Source organism: Notamacropus eugenii, chromosome 3 (genome assembly GCF_028372415.1).
Source record: "Notamacropus eugenii isolate mMacEug1 chromosome 3, mMacEug1.pri_v2, whole genome shotgun sequence".
In the NCBI taxonomy this organism is placed as follows: domain Eukaryota; kingdom Metazoa; phylum Chordata; class Mammalia; order Diprotodontia; family Macropodidae; genus Notamacropus; species Notamacropus eugenii.
In genome coordinates this window covers 414,148,977-414,168,994 of record NC_092874.1, presented here as the reverse complement: position 1 = coordinate 414,168,994, position 20,018 = coordinate 414,148,977, and the positions used below count along the sequence as shown (strand labels likewise).

At 39.0% G+C, this 20,018-nt stretch overlaps 1 protein-coding gene across 12 annotated transcripts in view; it reads left to right on the top strand.

The window, feature by feature from the left end:
• Nucleotides 1-20,018, top strand: part of COBL (cordon-bleu WH2 repeat protein) — a 346,611-nt gene that overhangs the window by 9,641 nt on the left and 316,952 nt on the right. The window contains exon 2 of one of the 12 annotated variants that reach the window (XM_072598176.1): nucleotides 727-919. The exons of the other annotated variants lie outside the window; for them this stretch is intronic. The gene's annotated coding sequence lies outside the window, so the exon portion shown is untranslated. The remainder of the gene's footprint in view (nucleotides 1-726; nucleotides 920-20,018) is intronic. 12 annotated transcript variants of the gene reach the window in all.

Genomic DNA, 20,018 nt, shown 5'->3' with positions numbered 1-20,018 from the left:
GCCAAGTAACTTAGAACTCACTTGACTGATGAGTCCCTCTCCTTTGGTCAGTTCTTGGTACAGGAAAAGGGATCTGAGCTCAGATCTTTTGGCACACTCCTAAGCAGTATAAACATCTTTGTGATTCACCACCTTAGCAGTTTTATCTTAGATATGGTAATTCACAAAGCACCTTCTGTAGCTTAATGTTTCTTAGAATAAGATACAGCACTTCACTTTGTCCACTGGGGAAACCTGAGAGAGCCTTCCCTAGCAACTGTCATTCTAGGAGAAAAAATAATTTTGTATAATCAAGCACCTACTCTGTGCTAGGCACTGAAGGATGCAAAGACAAAATGAAATAGTCCTTCCCTACAAGGAGCTTACATTCTGTCTGTGGAAACAGTGGACGTGCGCGCGCACAGAGACACACATATACACGCGCATATGTTTAAGTAAAAAGATATGCACACAATAAATGTGATTCTCAGGGTAGGTTGATTCTGGATTCAAGTACAGCTGAAAGTCAGGTACATCTGAGATATAGGACAATTGTTGCCTTAGATCCTCAATTCTTCCTAACCCATGTTTTGTCACTTCCATAAGTTCAGAGTCATGAAGTCAATAAGCATTTATTAATTATCTATTATGTCTAAATGGACTATTTGTACCCTACCTGTGTTGGTCTGACGGTGGGGCACTTTGTACCTTGTTCCCAACATAATGATGTCATTTTGGTCCTCTTAGAGAATGAACACCAGCGACCTTGTGTCAGGTACTGTGCTAAGTACTGGAGATATACAGGAAGCCAAAAGACAGATTCCCTCTCTAATGGAGGAGAAAACAACAGTGTGCAAACAAGATACATATGGAAATTGGAAATAGTCTCAGAGGGAAGGCATTAAGATTAAGGAGGATTGGGAAATGTTTCTTCCAGAAGGTAAGACTTTAACGGTGGAGGGGAGGAGGGAGAGCCTTTCAGCCCTGAGTCTGGAGATGGTGTGTCTTGTGGAAGGAACAAAAAAGCTGCAGGTCTCACTGGATTGCTGAGTACTTGGAGAAGTGGGATGGAGGGACATGAGAGTAAGGTGTAAGAAGATGGGAGATATAAGAAAGGGCCAGGTTATAAAGGGCTTGATACTAAAGAGAGGATTTTATATTTGATCTTGGAGGTAATAGGTACCCACTGGACTTTAGTGAATTGGGGTGGGGGCAAGGGTGACATGGTCAGATTTGCACTTTAGAAAGATGCATCTGACAAGAGTGGCCATCCAAACTAGAAGTACAGTTTAAGGGCAAATATTTTTCCATGACTACTAACATGGAATATGAAAAAGAAGACTATTATATTTCTCCTTAACCCAATAATGTTCAAGTAGTTTCTAAAAATCACTTCAAGTTTGGGGCTGAGGGTGGGAGTGTGAGGGAAATCGACCTTCAGACCCTGAAGAAGCAGTTCATGTAGTCAAGAATTTCTATCAGAATATGTGTAAATTGGCATAATAGTAAGCTGCTGAGGGAACAAAGTGTAAATCAAGGGGAAAACCCAAGGTTTAAGAAATCGATCATTTAGCCCACAAAAATTTTACTCTAATGCTGCCACATGACACAAAGATAAAACCAGGTTCTCAAAGGTTGAACTTGGACAAGGCTTTCCCAAGCAGGAAGAACTTTTGGAGTTTGCTCTGCCTAACTTTGCCCTGAGAGCATATGCACCAGAAGCTTGGCTACCAGGTGCTGACCTTTCTTAGCCTGCTAACTTATAATTTAGACTGAAAATTATGAGAAAGCATACAGGAGATTCAATGCAGTCTCTTAAAAAATGTGATGGGGAGGAAGAACTCTAATCTGTGTCTGTGTGTAAATGCTAAATTCTAGGGCATAGCTAATGTGAAGTGACAACGCGCATTCACAAATGAGATTTGGCAATTTTGACTGCCTTCCCCATTACCTAATAATCTGGTTATTGAATAAGTATTAGGAACCATTAGTCTTCACTAAGAGGTATTAGCATATCAAAGGAGTAATAATTTATGTTTGTATTTACTCCTTTTTTCCTGTGGTTAATTTATGGCTTTAAAAGCACAGCTAAAGAGCTAGTGCCCCGATAATTAAGACTAACAGTCTCAACTATTCAGTAAACAAACTGTTAGGTTTGGAGATTCATTGGCCCACACAAGCAAAATCTGCAGATTTGTTTTGCTTTGGTGCTTGGTTTCAGTCTAAAATGGTCTTCCTTGGGTTATGTTTACGTAGCGCAATCATTAAGTAATTTTGGTAAAAAATGGCCTGGCTCAGTTTGAATTCATTTTTATTATTAAGTTTTATTTTTAATTTATGGAATAAAATAGGCATTTCCACAACATAGTAAAATTAAAAGGATGATTGCACATGAAGCTGCAAATCTACTAGGTGCAATTTGCTATTCTTTTTAAATCTACAAGAAAATTAACATGTACATTTCCTTTTTCTTCCTTTTTCTCTCCTCCCTCCCCAGAGATGGCTACCCTTTGATACAAATAGGTGTATGTGTGTAAAATTATTCTGTACATACTTCTATTTATCAGTTCTTTCTCTGGATGCAGAGATAGGACAAACATCCATTTTAGTGAAAAACTAAATAAAATCATGGTTGACATAGTTCTGAGTGATTTGGATGTCTCAATTCTCTACCAAACCTCTTTTGGTATGTAGCATTTTGTGACTATTTTCTAGGTATACTCTTAATCTAGAAATACTTCTTGGAGAAGGAAAACTCTGAATTAAGCTTAATTCAGTTCAACAAACATATGAAATACCTATTGTGTGCAGAGCATTGTATGTATGTAGGGGGCAAGAGGAGCCAGTCTAGTCAGATGATAAAGCCATGTGCAGATTATCTATGAGTGTAGCAGAGAGATTCAAAACAATTTTGTACGAAATTCAAGGGAAAGACTCAAGGAAAACTTAATGGAGGCAAATGCCTTGAATAACATGGTATCCTCATTAAATTTGTAAATAATACAGAGCAGGGAATTATAATTATCTCATCGGATGATGATTAGTATCTGAAAAGAACTGGGCAGGCTAGAACATTGGGCTGAATCTAGTAAGACAGAATTTAATAAGGACATGTGAAAAGTCTTTCCTTTGTGTTAAAGAAAATTGATTTTGCCACTATAAGATAAGGGAGGTATGATTAGACCATAGTTCTAATGAAAAAGAGCTGGAAATTTTGGTGAGTACTGAAAAGCTCAACAGTGATAGGAGAGCCAAAAAAGTGAAATCTGACCTGGGCTGCTTTAGTCTGGGAGTAAGGAAGTGATCAACCTTTTCTGTTCTATCCTTGTCAAACCACATATGCAGTCCTGGGTTCCATTCTAGGCTACATAATTTAGGAAGGATGTTGAGAATATTTAAAGGTGAGCAGTCAGGGTGGTGAAGGAACTCCAGTCCATGCCTTGATCATCATATGAGGATTAGTTGATATTTCTGCTGAAGAGAAGAGGGATGGATGTGGGGAAGGTTGGGCATGAGAACTCTCTTAAGGTATTTGAAAGACTGCCTTATGGAAGGAGGGGGTTTGACCTGTTCTGTTTATCTCCAGAGGGTAGAACAAGGAGCAGTGGGTGGAAATTGTCCGGAGTGAAATTTTAGCTTGATGCCAGGAGTCGAACGGGCTGATTCAGGTGGAGTGGGTTCCCTACATTGAATGTCTGCTGGGATAGGCTAGATGACCAATCATTTACCAGGTCTCTTGTGGAGTGGGATTAGTTGACCACTGAGGTCCTTTGCAACGACAAAATTCTGTGATTCTGATTCTGTGAGGCATTTGAGTTGGACTATAAAAGATGACTTGAAATTCCACAGTCAAAGAGGGAGAAAGGATATTGCGAGGAATATTGCTGTGACCCATTCTTGGAATGGCTCACAATTTGTCAGAGGCAAAAGAGTGCAGGATTATAAAGGGTATGGAGCATAATCCAAGTTGGCCTGGAGCTTTTGATATGAGTGAATGAGGTATAACACCAAATAAGTAAAGATTGTTAAAATTATGAAAGTGTTGGTTTGGAGCTAACAATTGCAATTTATTTGTATTCATTGATTGCAAAACTCTGTATCATTAATTTTCAGTTTTAAATTTTATGAACAATTGCATTAGAATTGGAACTTACATTGTTTGTCATAACAGTTAGTTTTTTGGCATGGCAAATTGCCCACACTGTGGTACTGATACAGAGTAACAGATGAAGTGGAATTGTTAAATGAGTAATGAATTTACTTTGTTCTCACAAAATCATTTTTCCCAAAGATATAGTTCACTTGCTAATGGAGAAGTGGTTGTTGTTAGTACAGAGACAGCTGCCTAGAGAATGAATTATGACTTTGCCAGTTTGCTTGTAACAAGAAAGAACATTTCACTTCAGAAAATGGTTGAGGTGTGTTCTTTTTTTTAATTAAAATATGTGATGGCTTAAGACCCCAAAGCTATAAGCTACAGCATTTTAGTATAACTTGTGAGTTAATATTCTATTTATCTTTCCATATAATCAAGGGTAATCATTTGTTTTAAGCAAGATATGTTCCTCTTCTATTAAGGCCTAATTAGCAAAAGAAAATGTATTTGAATTCCATTTTTTCGATTTTGTAGTGGGGACCCAAGTTCATCTGATGTTTCCCAGATTTCAAAAATCATAAAAATTTTAAGCAAACAAATGATTATTCTTTGAAAGAAGTATAGGTAGAGATGGACTCCTTCAATTTGTTTATTATTCTCTCTTACACTTAGTCTTTTTTTGGAAGTTAACCAGTCAGTGTTCACTCTGCACAGTATGGCTGAAATTGGCTCACTAGTGGGCTTGGCTGTCAATGGGGCCTCATCCCTGATGATAAAGTAGACATTTTAGGAGAGGCACTGCCATGAAGTTGATACTATTCTGACCTGAAAGACTGATTTGACTTAAGTACTTATCCATTTGGTTAACAAGGAATGACTTAAGCAGTGAGGAGAATGGAGCTCATTGTCTACCAGTCATTTTAGAAGCCCCTTTTACTGTATATTGTGTGTGGTGTACCACTGTTAGTTTGGGCCCATTAGGGTGTATTACTACTCACGTTAAGATACGTTTGTGAGTCTTATTCAGCAATCATTGTCATCAAATCGTGTTTATTAAGCACCTACCTGGCCATGATTCAGTTGGCTTGTTAAACTCATGAATATTGCAGAAGCTAGGTTTCCAGAGTGTTACAGTCAATGACTCATCTGGGAACTGTGAAACTGGAATATCACTTAATTTTCCCCCTCTGGATTGATAGCTACCCCCCAAAGTAAAGGCTTCTGTTTTTCATCTGTTCCTACAGAAATCTTTCTCCTTCTCTGAGCAGCTTCTGATTTTTACTGATAGCCTAGCCCTTCTTTGGGAGGGAAAAAAATATCTTCCCTCCATTTCATTATCCAACTGTTGGCCAAGAGAAGGGATTGACAGTCAAACAAGGCATACCAAATGGCAGACCCAGAGGAAGATGATCTAATAAAATGTGTTCTTCTAGACATTCCTTCTCATTTTCTAAACTGCTAGATACAAATTGTACAGTAACCTTTTGTATTTTCCTCAGACTTTAGCCTTTAGGTTACTGGAAAGCAATGAATAACTTGTTTGCAACTTTAATCGTAGACTAACATATCTAGGGAAGAGTTAATTTGTCACCACTATTTTCACAAAAACGTGCTAGCAACATGTTTGCATAAATTGCACTCAGTGATCAAACCGATAACAATTCTTAACTCCCTCTGGGAACCTCTCTTACTTTTTCTTTTTCTGCTGATCCTTAGTCTTCTTCATCTTCCTTCTCCTCATTTTCCTCTTGCCCCTCCTCCTCTTCTTCACCCTTGGGGAGAAAGGGATTTTGAAGGTCAAAAGTTTTCTACCTTTTGATCACCTTCCTAGGTATAGAATTCATTTCATTACCACTAAACCATCAGGTATTTCAGAAGGGTGTAATATTAGATGTAATAAGAGTTTAAATGATTTTCCCAAAGTCCACTTTAATTGAAAAGATAAATGTTCTGATATGTGTATGACCCAGAAACTCTCATCAAAGGTCCAGTCTTTTCTACCTTGGGTTTGAGAATCATCAAACAGTGGATGTGGTATTTTGGTGGCAAAGTAGAAAGGATGTAGGACTTAGATACAAAAAGAACCAGGGTTCAGATCTTGCCTCTGACACTTTAGGGAACCTGGGTAAGTCAGTCAACCACTCTTTGTCATACATCTCCCTAGGATGGCTTAGTCACCCAGCAGTTATAATGTCTTCCCACGCTAACCAAATCACAAGTGGTTGACATTGATGAAAGCTGGTAATAATTACTGAAATTTGTATGGCCTTTAAATGGTTCTACATACTCCGCCTTATGATAACTCTGAAAGGTAGGTATTATGAGAAATATCTCCACTTTACAGATCAGGTAATGAAGGTTGTATTTAAGTGACTTGCCCCCATTGCTACAGTGTCAGCAGCACCCAGCATCTGAGAGGAAATTTGAATCCAAATTTTCCTGACTTAAAACCAGCAATGCTATATTATTAACTCTACTATGCTGCCTCTCGAAAATAGAGGAGGTTGCGGTAGGCTTATATAAGAGGATATATTGTGATAAGCTCAGTAAGATAATTTATTCACTTCTTTCATTTTCAAAATGTTTTTCCTTGCATTATGCTCTTTGCTCTTTCCGGTAGCACTGAGAGGTAGGCAATAAAGGTATTATCCCAATTTTGTAAGTGGAGAAATGGAGGCTTAGATTAAGTGCTTTGGTTGAGGTTAGTCATAGGATTAGTGGGTGAGTGGCAGAGCCCTACCTCTTTCTAGCTCACACTCAAGGCCATGGAGCTGTCCAAAGATCTGCCCCCATCAAGGAGGTCACCCCTCACTCTCTGACTCTAAATATCACCCTGTCCCCAAATGGGGAGGCTAACATTTGCTATTTCATGTTGGTGCTCCCTCCAAGGATCCTTTGTTTGTGGTAGCCACTCTCACTTGGTCACTGTCTTGCTGGAGCTCTTTGCTTACCGTGTTATGTATCCTGATGTCCTTCCTGCTCATCACCTGCTCATTCTCTCCTCAGTAATGCCATTCACTTCATTTGCTTATTAACTCCTCTTCAGGAGATCATCGAATCATAAGATTACTCTAGAGCAGAGATTCTTAATCTAAAGTCCATATCTTTAAAACAAATAGATGCATGTATGTTTATATGTATACTTTGATAACTATTATAATTGAATACCTTTGTAATTCTATGTATTTCATTTTATACATTAAAAACATTCTGAAAAGATTCATTAACTTCTCCAGACTGCCAAAAGGGGTCTGTGACACACAAGGAGGTTAAGAACCCTCACTTCTGGAGGCACAACTGGCCTCTATCCCTTTGAAGCCTGTTATTTTTTTTTTTAACACTTGGGTCCCACGGTCCCCCAGCCTCCAGACTGTCTCTTCAATGGGTTTTTCAAGTGCTTCTTTCTTAGACTGTTTAAACAAATCTCTTTTCTATCCCCTTGTCAGTCTTTTCCTGGGCTCTCTCTGGCATTAACATTTCCCACTGAGTCTTGAGATTCGGAGGTTTGGAGGACACTCCAGATATCACTTTGGACAATTGTCTGAACCACCCTGGGGCTCAGTTTACTTGTGTAAAATGTGTGGAGTGGTATGGAAAGACCACAGGTGTACTTGGTATGGTACAGTGTAAAGACCATTGGCACTTGGTATGGTACAGAGGAAAGACCACTGGTATTTGCTTCAAATCCTGTCTCTGACACTTATTACCTGCATGATTTGGGGCCTCATTTTCCAAAATTGTAAAATGAGAAGGTTTAACTAGATCAGGAGTGAGGAAGCCTCTAGGTCCTCAAGTATGACCCTTTGAAGCCAAACTTCACAGAACAAATCCTTAATAAAATTAAAACTTGAACTCAGTCAAAAGACTGCAGCCAAGGACCCGGAAGCCTTGAGGCTACAGATTCTCCACCCCTGAAGATGATCTTTTATGTCCTTTCCAGTTCTAGGCTTATGCTTATATGGTACTAGGTTTGCCTTTATGCTTCCTCTTCTATTCCAGGTAAGTTGGATGGAGGTTTTCAAATGATCCTTCTGAAAGATCTCCAAAAAGAGGGGAGGGGTTATGGGACTGGGGTTCCAGGTAGAACTGACTGCACCTGATACCAGAAACTGGCAGCAGGGGAAGACAGCATACCTTCCTCTTGGGTTATGATTTATCAATTGTATCAGTTTTACTCTTAATTCTATGGTGACCTTGTGATCATTATAAATTTTGGTGTTCTGTGGCCTTGGGTGGGGGAAGCATACGACTCAATTCTAATTTGCAAAAGTGCAGGTTTCTATCACAGTGATTGAACTGCAGGGCCTGTGCCAGACAGCTTATCTCTAAGAAAGCGATCCTCTGAGTAGTGTATTGTCATAGTTTCAGCATTACATTAGCATCACTCAGCCAAAGATTTAGCACATGCCAACAAAAAAATGAGTCACATCCATTGCCTGTTGGGAGGTGGGTGGGGAATGTCTCACTATCTCTGACACACAGTATCTTATATCCACACTTGTGGCCATATAAAGTGTCCTTTTATTTTAAAATAGCCATCGTATTTCATTGACAAATAGTTTTAAATGATACTCAGTGGTTTTAAATCCTATATTCATAAGATGTCATGAATGCCAGGATATAGTGGTCAGAAATGTAGCTTCACAAAAAGTTTAATAGATTTCCTTGTTAATTTTGATTCCAAGATTTAGTTCCAGATTTAAAAGTTCACAAGTCATGGTTTTATAATAATCATCATTTTTACAAATATATAATATATAAATCATAAAAATATTTTTGTGACATTGTTTATTTTAAGTACACTATGCTACGAGAGATTTTCCATGAGGTTGAGAGAAGCTGGTCACATGATTCACAAACAAAATATGCTTTTTAAACACTGATATTCAGGGGTCATTTGAAATCAACCAAGATGCAGGTTGGCCTTTTTTTAAAGCAGTGGACCTCTGTAACAAACTCTAACAAAAATGAGAACCACTAGGCATCTGTACAGAGACATCGCAACAGATAAAATGAAAGTAAAATAAATCAGAGAGTGAAAGAAAAGAGATGAGAAAGAGTATGCTCCAAACTCCAGCTGCTGCTGCTGCTGTAGGGTTTACAAGCCCTTTTATATACATTATTTCATTGGATCCTCACAAAAGCCCTATAGGTACATGCTACAGGTATGACAGTCCCTATTTTACAGACTAGAAGACTGAAATTGAAAGAAGCTAGGTGACTTGCCCAGGGTCACACAGCTAGTAAATGTCCCAAATGAGTTCTGATTCTAAGTCTGTTGGATTCCAAATCTGTTATCCTGCCTGCTGTACTGTGCTATCCTTCCACTTGATCCACATGGCTTTACCAAAATTGGTTGTGATCTAGCTAATTCTGAATTCTGATCCATGCTAATTAGTAAAAATTGTTTTGAGTGCTTATCATATGTTAACAAGGCATTGTGAGAAATGCTGTGAGGTATTAAATTATGAATGAGATACAGTTCTAGCCCTCAAGTAATTTATATTCTAGTTCTGGAAATAAGACAGAAATGTGAAAAATTTAGTAGCAGAAATCATGTGCATTGCTTAAGAGAAGCCCTGAAAGAGAAATGAGAGATATAAATGAACTGTGGAGAAAATGACAAGTGTTCAGCAGAACAGGGGTCAGGCAACATTTTATACAAGGAAGAGGGATTTGAACTTTGTCTGGAAAGATTGGTGGCATTTAGATAAGGACACTCCAAAATCTGGTACCTTCCTGCTTTCTCACATGAATTCTTATTGCCTCCCTCCGTGTGCTCATACTTGAATCTTCCCAATATCCCTTGTACGTATATATTCAACATGATCCCACTTCCAAACCCTTACTCAGTGCCTGTTCTTTTTTCCATCATTGTCTTTTAAACACAGTTCCTCAAAGCTCTATTCAACAGGTACTTTCTCTGATTTTCTCCACCTTTGCTCAGCCAGAAATATTTTTCTTTTTCTGACATTGCCTGACACTATATATCTCATGGTTGCTATTTTTTTTAATATCCTGTTTGTCACTGTAGTGGTTTGTTCCTCTTAGCAACCATATGGCATTTTATATGGAATTAGTGTTTGATGAGAGGCAGTGCCTTTGAGTCAGATTGACCTGGGTTGAGTCCTGCTTCTGAAACATACTGGCTTTGAAAGGCAGGGAGTAACTTAACCTTTCACTGCCTAAAGCAAGCTCTCTATGGCTCAGTTGCAAGAGCAGTTGGCAGGCAACATTGGTAGAGGGAGTTTCCTTACAGAGGGAGATCCACACACCTATAAAATCTCAGGCTTGAACCTACAGAAAAAGAAAGTGTTTAGTAAATGGTGAATGGATAAATGAAATGACAGAAAAGAGATAAAAGGAAAAGGAATGACTTGGTATGGCTGAAAGCATTGAAATGGGGAAGTGTAAGGTATCTTGTTGGGGTAGTATATTGAGAGTTTAAATTTATTGGGGTTAGAGTGGAAGGTTCAGGAATATGATGAGCAGATGGAGATATGGTAGAAAGGAAGACAAGAACCACTTGTGGAAGGGCTAAGGAGTTTGAATGACCTTCTGCAGATGAGAGCCTTGAAGGGGAGGGGAAAGGAATAAGCATTTATTGTGCACCTATTGTATGCCAGATACTGTTAAGCTCTTTACAAATATCCCATACAACCCTGAGAGGTAAGCACTATTACTACTTCCAGTTTATAGCTGAGGAAGGTCAGGCAGACAGAGGGTAAGCGACTTGCCCAGGATCACATAGCTAGTAATTGTCTGAGGTTGGATTTGAACTCAGATCTTTCCAACTCCTGATCCAAGGCTCTATCCAGTGTGTTACCAAGCTGCCTTTGAAAGCTTTGGAACAGGTGAATAACTTAATCAAAGAAGTGTTTTAAGAAAATTGGTGTATGGAGTAATATTGAAGATCATTTGGAAGAGGGGAAGATGGTAGGCAGAGAAGCCAGTAGAAGGAGGAGTCTTGTAACAGCCTAAGTATGAGGTGTTGTGGGTCTAACTGAGAGCAATATCAGTAAGACTGGAAGTGACAGGATGGCTTGGGAAGCCATTTGGAAAACTTAAGGATTTTTCCTCCAAAATTTGGCACAATAATGTTATCTTGTGTTGATGTGATTGTTCATTCATCTTTCAGTTGTGTCTGACTCTCCATGACCCCATTTAGGGTTTTCTTGGCCAAGATACTGGAGTGGTTTGCAATTTCCTTCTCCAGCTCATTGTATAGATGAGGAAACTGAAGCAAACAGGGCTAAGTGACTTGCCCAGGGTCACCCAGCTAGTGTCTGAGGTCAGATTCTAACTTGGAATGAGTCTTTCTGTCTCCAGTCTGGCACTCTATCCACTGCATGATCTAGCTGTGTAATGTTGCCCTGTATCACATAGTAATTTTGAAAATTTGTTCAGAAAGTTAGTAAAGACAATATTGAGATAACAGGAAGAGAGATGAGAGCTGTGATTCATTTGGGGGAGCTTGGGAGCAGGAAAAGAGGCAGAGCAAAATTGGTTCAAATTCCAAAGGCATTCATTATATGCTACCATGTTTCCAATACTACATGGCTGACCCAATTTGCAGATTCCATGACAAGTGTGACTCAACCTAAGACAAAAAACAATCTGTAAGATGATGTTCTGGGGGGGTCATTACCAGGGATAGATTGCTAGACTGAATGAACCACTGATCTGATCCAGTATGCTATTTCTTAAATTCTTACATTTGTATGTACTATTGAGTTTTTTCTAAGGAAAAATAAGTGTTTTTAAAAATGTAATGGCAGGGTATATTTTCCAATATCTGACTAAATTTGAGGCAATGCCCTTATGAATATGTTGGAATTTCCTTTAAGTATTTTTCTTTCCCCTCATGCATAGGTTGTGAATCATAGAAATTATAATTTAAGGAAATTAGCTAATCCAACCATATTTCATAGATGAGGATACTGAGGTCCAGAGAGTTAGTTATATGGTTGAGTGAAGAGAGTTCAGGGACTTGGAATCAGGAAGTACTAGAGTTCAAATCCTCCTTCTTAAACATGTTCTAGTTGTTGTGACCATGAATGAAATAATCTCAAAACCTTCATTTCCTCTTCTGAAAAATTAGCATTGTATCAACAGTATTTATGGTGATTAAATGAATTGTTTGTAAAGTACTTCTATACTCATAAATGTCACTTGCTACTGTTGCTGCTACCTCCATGTGGACAGTCATACAGGCTGTAAGATCACATGGTGATTTAGTGATGGCAATCAGAATTAAACCTATCTCTTCCTCTTTTTCATATTGTATCTTCTTCTAACTGTATCTGTTTCTCTTCTATCCCAATGAGAAAGAATTTTGACCTAAAAACTTGAGATGTGGATGGACAGTGGGAGGAACAAGGGGAACAAGCATTATAATCTCATTTGATCCTTGCAACAACCCTGGGAGGTAGATGCTTTGTTTCCCCCATTTTACAGTTGAGGAAACTGAGACAGACAAAAGTTAAGTGATTTGCCTAGGGTCATACAGCTAGGAAGTGTCTGAGGATGCATTTGAACTTGTCTTCCTGACTCCAGGCACATAGCTCTACCCACTGAGTCATATTGCCTTGTGGTCCATCTACAGTGGGATCCTGGACTGTACCTTTGGGAATTAATGAATTAGACTGCCATTAATTTTTTATATGTCTTTGAGGGATAATGTATAGTTACTACTGTTGTTGTTGTAACTGTGATGATGATGATGATGATGATGATTGAGGAAAGGAAGAAAACTGATTGTTATCATTTCGAATTTTTCTTCCATTTTCTACGTTTTTTTCAAAATGAGATTTTTGAGGCAAGGTCCTCACAATTTTGGATATACATGCTGTAGCACCACTGTGATATTCACAGTGCCTACATGACTATGAATATGCTGGTGTATTGCAAAATATAATAGACTCTCCACATGGAAGACAGAACCAAAACATTTGTTCAGATACCAGAAAGCTGAATTCCATCATCAGAAAGCCAAATCCATTATAACAACAAAGAAATCTATACACAGAAACAATGCAGGTGACATCATCATCCCCAAGCCTTACCCCTGTTAGGGCCTTCCCAGAAACAAGCACTCACCGCCCACTGCCTGCTTCCTCTCTCTCCCTCAGCTCTAACTGATGTGTCCAACTTCCTTTCAGCTCTGCTCCACCCTTCTTGCTATACCCCTTTGACAAGTTCCTGCCACCACAGACTCATGTAACTCAGACTTACATGTGACCCAAGCAGTTCACATAGGCCTATTAATGAATGGGAAAGATCTTCCCATTATGCAAAAAAACCCATTAACAATACACATACATAAACACATACATGTATATGGCCTCATCCTAACCACTAAATCTGGGCAGCTGTGGAATTATTGTTTTGACATTCTTCATAGGAATATAGTTCCACATGAGATTTATATGCTGCTTTACCATATTTCTAAATGTTTTTGTTATACATATTTTATTAGGGAACAGAATAGAGAAGGGATATGCTAGCAAACTCTCTGCCACAAAACCCACTAAAGTGCTGTTTGCAGAGAAGCTCAAAGCATGAGAAAGGCAGACAAGTGTCAGTACTTTTTCTCCCAGCGTGCCTTGACCTGTAACTCTAGCCCTTATGCAAGGCTTCCTTGGAATGTACCTTTTGTGCATACTGGCAGTTGCTTAGTCGGTTACCACCTGTGGCATGGGTAATGCCCATGGCCGTGAAGTTCTTTGGATGTAGGCTCTCTTAATGAAAGCGCTTAAAGGAGACATACTGAATGCTGCATATCTGAGGAAACTATTTTGCTGGAATTCTAAGGAGAGAATTAGGCTGTAGGTCAGGGGTCCTTAAACTTTGAATGTGTCGTGGATTCCTCTGGCAATCTTCTGAAGCCTATGACCAGTCATAGAATAGTGTTTTAAATATATATATTAAAATGCATAGGATTGCAAGGAAACTATTATACTGAAATAAAGTTATCAAAATATTTTCATGTGTAAGTTTGCAGACCTCCAGGGGGTCTGTATACCCCAGATTAAGAACCTGTTCTACAGATAGAGTACACAAAGCAGTTGGCATTGTGGATGTCATGCTGAACCTAGAGTCAAGAAGTTCAGCATTCATATCTCACCTCTGACACTAGCCATGTGACCATGGGCAAGTCACTTAAATTCTGTGCAGTTCCACTGGTAAGTCATAGAAAGGTGGTGACTGACAGGGCAAGTTTTTCATGCCAAAGAAATAACAAGTATTTTGGTCTTCATAAACAGTAAATTACAAACTCTTAAGAGTTGGGAGGTTATCCAGTTCAGTCTTCCACCCAGTTTCAGGAATCTACTTTACTACAGCCTTCCCTGCCAAAGGGATATCCAGCTGCTCCTTCAACACTTCCAGTCTCAGAGAACTCATTTGTCATATAGTATCCATTGTTGGACAGCTCTAATGGTTGTTCTTCCTTAAACTGGGATAAAATCTGTTATTCTCTTGGGTTCTTGGAAATTTCATAAAATATCTAGCCTCTTTCCCATGTGAAAACCTTCCAGATATGTAGCAACAGCTGTGATGTCCCCTTTATGTTTTCTACTTTCCATATTAAACATTGCCAGTTCCTTTCATTGTTTTCTCCCATGATATAATTTTGAGTGCCCTTCACTATTTTTGCTGTGTTGCTCTGGAAATCCTTTAATTTGTGAATGGCCCCTTCTAAAACATAGCCCTCAGAAATGAGCATAATACTTCAGATACATTATGACCAATGCGTAATACAATGAGGCTATTGTCCTCTTTCTTCTGGCAGCTGTATTTCTATTAATCCTTCCTAAGACTGCATTCAGTTCTTTTTTGGGGGGGAGGGGAAGGAGAGAAGGGAGGAGGAACCATGTTTGGTTGTTGACCTGCTGAACTTCCAGTCAAGTAAAACCACTAGTTATTCTACTATATTTGCACAGTCTGTCTTCCTTCTATCCTCATTAAATTAAAATATTAACATTGTAGACCACACGCTGTACCCCTAATATGAAGCAACCATCTAAAAAAATCATGCCTTTAGGCACAAATTCTGTAATCAACAAAAACAAAGCAGTGCTGTGCATCAAGTAGCTGCTTATTTGGGCAGTGGATAAAATGCTGGGCCTGGAGTCAGGAAGACTCATCTTCCTTAGTTCAAATCTGCTCTCAGCCATTTACTAGCTATGTGACCCTGGATAAGTCACTTAACCCTGTTTACCTCAGTTTCCTCATCTGTAAAATGAGCTAGAGAAGGAAATGGCAAAGCTCTCTAGTATCTTTGCTGAGAAAACCCCAAATGGGGTCACAAAGAGTCAGACATGACTGAAAAATGGCTGAACTGAAAGATTCTAATTCATTGTTGTGGAGGAAGAATGTTGATGTTTTAGCACAATCCACCCCAGCTACTGGGGAGAAAAAAGTATGCCTTATGATGGGTAGTTCATTGTTTATAGCACGTTACTGTACAGTGAAGTGGAAAGAGCACACTAACTTGGGAGTCAGAGGACCAGTGTTCAAATGCTACTTTGATTCGCTTACTACCTGCGTGACATTGGGCAAGTCACTTAGCCATTCTCAGCTTCAGTTTCCTTGTCTTTAAAATGAAAGGGTTGGTCTAGATGGTGTTTGAACAATGTTCTAACTCAAGGTCCAGATCTTGTGACTTGGATTTGAATCTCACATCTCCTGCATATTGCTCTACTACTTGTGTGACTTGGCACAAATTAGTTTCTGGATCTCAGTTTCCAAATCTGTAGAATGAAAGGGTTGGACTAGATGGCTTCTGAGGTTACTTCCAATTCTAGATTCATTATCCCAAGATCCTGGGTTTGAATCCTAGGTCTGCTGGTGTGGCAGATAAAGTTCTGGGCCTCTAGGCAGGAAGACCTGAATTCCAATTCCACCTCAGATACTAATTAACTGTGTGACCCTATGCCAGTCACTTCACCTCTGTTTGCCTCAGTTTCCTCACTATAAAATGAGGATCATAATAGCACCTACCTCCCAGTATTTTTGTGAGGATCAAATGAGATAATATTTTTAATAGTGTTTCTTTGCATGGTGTCTGGCACATAGTAGGTGCTATATAAATGCTTCCTCCCTTTTCTGTTCACCTTCTTCTACTTTACCACTTGTATCATTTGGGCAGATCACTCTCTGTAGAATGATTGAGTTGGATGGGTTAGCTGTTGTGGTCCCTTGGAACTCTAAATTCCATGATCCTAATTTTATCTCTGGAAGTTTACTTTGAAAATCTTCAAAGAAAGGTTAAAGCTGCTTAAACAACTCTCATTTGTAAATTCATTATTGCAGATTGTGGTAAAATAGAGTTTTCCTGTGTCTTATTGTGGTTAGTGAATGAAGCCCTCAAGAGTTTAGAGTAATCCTTCATCTGCCAGGCTCCTCGACTGTCATTCTTGGATTGTGCTTGGATCACTCCTCTTTCAAAGCATTTTGGGAACTGGGTGCATTTTCCCATGGAGGTGGAATTTTGCTTACATGTCAGGCAGATGGATTTCCCTTAGGATAGAAAGAGTTGCTTTGAAAAGAGAAAACTTGAAAGCTCAGGATTTCATGTTGCCTTTCCTCCTGGCTCAAAGTAATCAGTGAGATCTTAAGGGTCATACATCTTTTTCTTTAAAGGTAAGCTCTAGAACAATATTATTAAGTTATTGTAGCATCACAGATTTTCAGTCTACTGAAAGCTATAGTCCTCTCTGGATGGGGCTTATCTTAATATGGAAAAAAGCCTCAACTAAATGAAAACTTCTTCAGGGTCAAAGAGCATGATAGGAAGGGGAAAGGGGCAGGGAACACCCTTACCATATTCTGCCCCATGGCAGGTTGTTAGGAGGCAGGAGGGGGTTGATGAGGATGTTTACTATAGTGTAGGGTCAAGTCCAGAGCTGTTAACAGGGAGTCTTGACCACAAGTTTTTCTAGCTTCTTCCAGCTCTAGTAGTACCATCAAGGGCCAGCATTGTTACACCATCTGCTCCTGTGACAGCTTTCCTCTCAGGAAGGGAGGTCTGAGCCCAAAGGGAAGACAAGAATGTCTTACAAAATGTGTGGCCCTGAGGACCTGGACAGTACCAATTCTCTGCCAAAAGCTTCCAGCTTTTTCCAACTCTAGTAGTACCATCAAGGATCATGATTCCCTTAGTCTTAAGAGAGAAAGAACTAGGGATTTTCATACAAGGAGGGACCGGGCCTGGCCTGACCACTGATAGCCTGCCATTGGTTTGGTTGTGTCAAAGCTGTCTCCCTTGCCACATTGATGACTCCCAAAAGCTGGCCCTTTCTAAAGTGACAAGGGTTATGGAGTTAACATAAAAATGGTTCCATTCTCCATTGCTCTTGAGTCATGCTTTCTCACATGATGAAAGGGTTGAGAAGGGACTTTCAAGATGAGAAAGTTGAAACACATTTCCAGTTTGCAGATTCTTTTGATGCCTCAGTGGTTCTGGGCCTCAAAGTTGCAACATCTACAGTTGCCTGCAGAAGAAGATTCCAGTTACCACAGTCTGCTCAGCCAGAACTAGTCAAATGAACTAACCACATATGGCTGCTGTTTATCCTGCTAGCTTGAGGGACCCACACACCAGGCAGGTCTCAGAGGACCTCTGGGTTAGGGGGTAGGGCTTCCAGGAACTCACAGACAGTGAGGAGAAAGGTGGAATCAGGGCCTCAAAAACCCAAGGACAAGGATGGACCAAACCCCAGTTCAGCAGGGCCCAAAAGCCTGTCTATCTCCTGTGGCACCTTGAAAACTTGTCGTGCATCTTTCTTATAAAATCATTACTCACAGTGAAACAAACAAAATGTCACATTCACAAGCACGATATTTTTACAGATCAAATTCTCTTTTCACAGCTTTCTTGAAGCTTGAACAAGTATGTTATCTTGGGTTGTTAACTTAAGAAAAAATATGTATATGCTTTCATAAAATGCAGTGGTTTTGTCTATCATGGCATAAAAGCCTGTGGGCAAAAAGAGGAGAAGTAGGATAGATATTTACACCAATTTCTATCTGTATCAAGGACTTCTAACCTGAAGTTCAAGAGCTTTTTTTAAAAAATTGACAAATATTTTTATAATTATTTCAATATAAATGATTTCCTTCTAATTTTTTTGTATTTTATTCCATGCACATTAGTCTGGGAAAGGGTCCCTAATCTTAACTAGATTGTTGAAGAGATCCATGACATACACATAAAACATTTAGACACCAACCCCATCTATATGAATACTAAAATTTGGGCAGATACAGCATGGCATGGTGTCTAGTGTTTTAGACTTGAAGTTAGAAAAACTTGAGCTCCAATCTTCTCTCTGACCTGTGACGCTGAAAAAGTCACTGAAATTCTGTGAGCCTCACGTTACTCTAAGACAGCCTGCTAAATTATAGAAGGATTGTTACCTGCCAAAGTGGAAGGAGCTGTCACACTCATGAAATCACTAACCACTGATAGATCCCTTGATGTATTAATATTTGGAAATGTTTAAACTGGAAATTGGGAGATAGAACAATTAAATATATAATAATTATGTGTATGTATCACTTTAAAGTTTGCAAAGCATTGTACGTTATCTCACAACAGCCCTGGAAAGTAGGTAGTGTTATTTTCATTCCAGTTTTATAGATAAGGAAACTGACATTTTAATAGATAAGGAAGCTGGCAGACATTGTGATTTTCCCAGGATCATCCGACTAGTACGAGTCATTGGTAGGATTTAAATTCAGATCTTCCAGACTTCAAGTATAGGGCTCTTCTGTACTGTGCCACCTACCTGATGGAGGATGCATTGCTGCAAGTTGTAGTGACCATAGCATCAAAATATATGGAGAAAGAAAATGCGTATGGAAATGAGGGAGTGATATAAGTTACATCTTGAGTCTTTGTAGAGAATTAATGAAAGAGATATACCTTGCTACAATGTAATAATGACCATAAGACCATACACTTCAAACCTAGGTCTTCCAACTACAAATTCAGTATTGTATGGATCCACCTTCATTTCCCCTCCTTCCCCTTCTGCCCTAATTTTTAATCTTCCGGTATATAGTATAATATCTCTTTTAAGAAGAGTCTATTATTAACTCATTTGATCTTTACAGCTGCTCTGTCAACAACAGCTATTTTTATGTCCCCATTTTAGAGATGAGAACACTGAGACTGTCAAAGTTATATGTGACTTGTCCAGGATTGTATAGCTACTCTCTATAAATATATCCTTTAACCTCATCTATACTTAAGGCTCTCTATATATGAGACTTTTATGCTATACTCTCCTTTTTATGTTTTCTTTCTTCTCAAAGATACATCTGTAAATATGAATAGTCATTCAGAATGGTCAGTATCCAACTTTAGCATTTATAGAACTGGTAATATCTAGGAATTTGACATAATTTGGTAGCTGAATGAGGAAATCTTGATGTGTAGTTATTTTTCTTGCTTTTTGATTTTTAGCAGGTTTTAAATGAAAATAACTTTGAACTTTTCTATATTTTTTCCTTGTGAATTATGATTCCTAATCATGTATGCTTATGTTACGCGTACATGCATATATATATGCATGCACATACATACAATGCATATATACTGTATTTGTGAATTATCCTTAGTTTTTCCATTTATATATCATTCTCCTTCAGTATTTCAAGGATCCTTGAGTGTAGATATATGGCTTCCATCCACACAAATCAAGACCCCCTTCTATGGTGGATATAGGTCCTTCCATGAGCTACTATAACCAGAAACATTCTTTGCCTGGTGGCCAGCCTTCTGGAATTATTGAGGCTGGCTCTAAGATGACAGACACAGAATCTGTTGCCTGGTCCCCATTTGGTGCCCTTCCACTTAGGACTTGCCAGACTTTGGGCCCTATGGAACAACTTTCCAAAGTGTGGATCTATCTCCACATCCCATCAATCTCCTAGA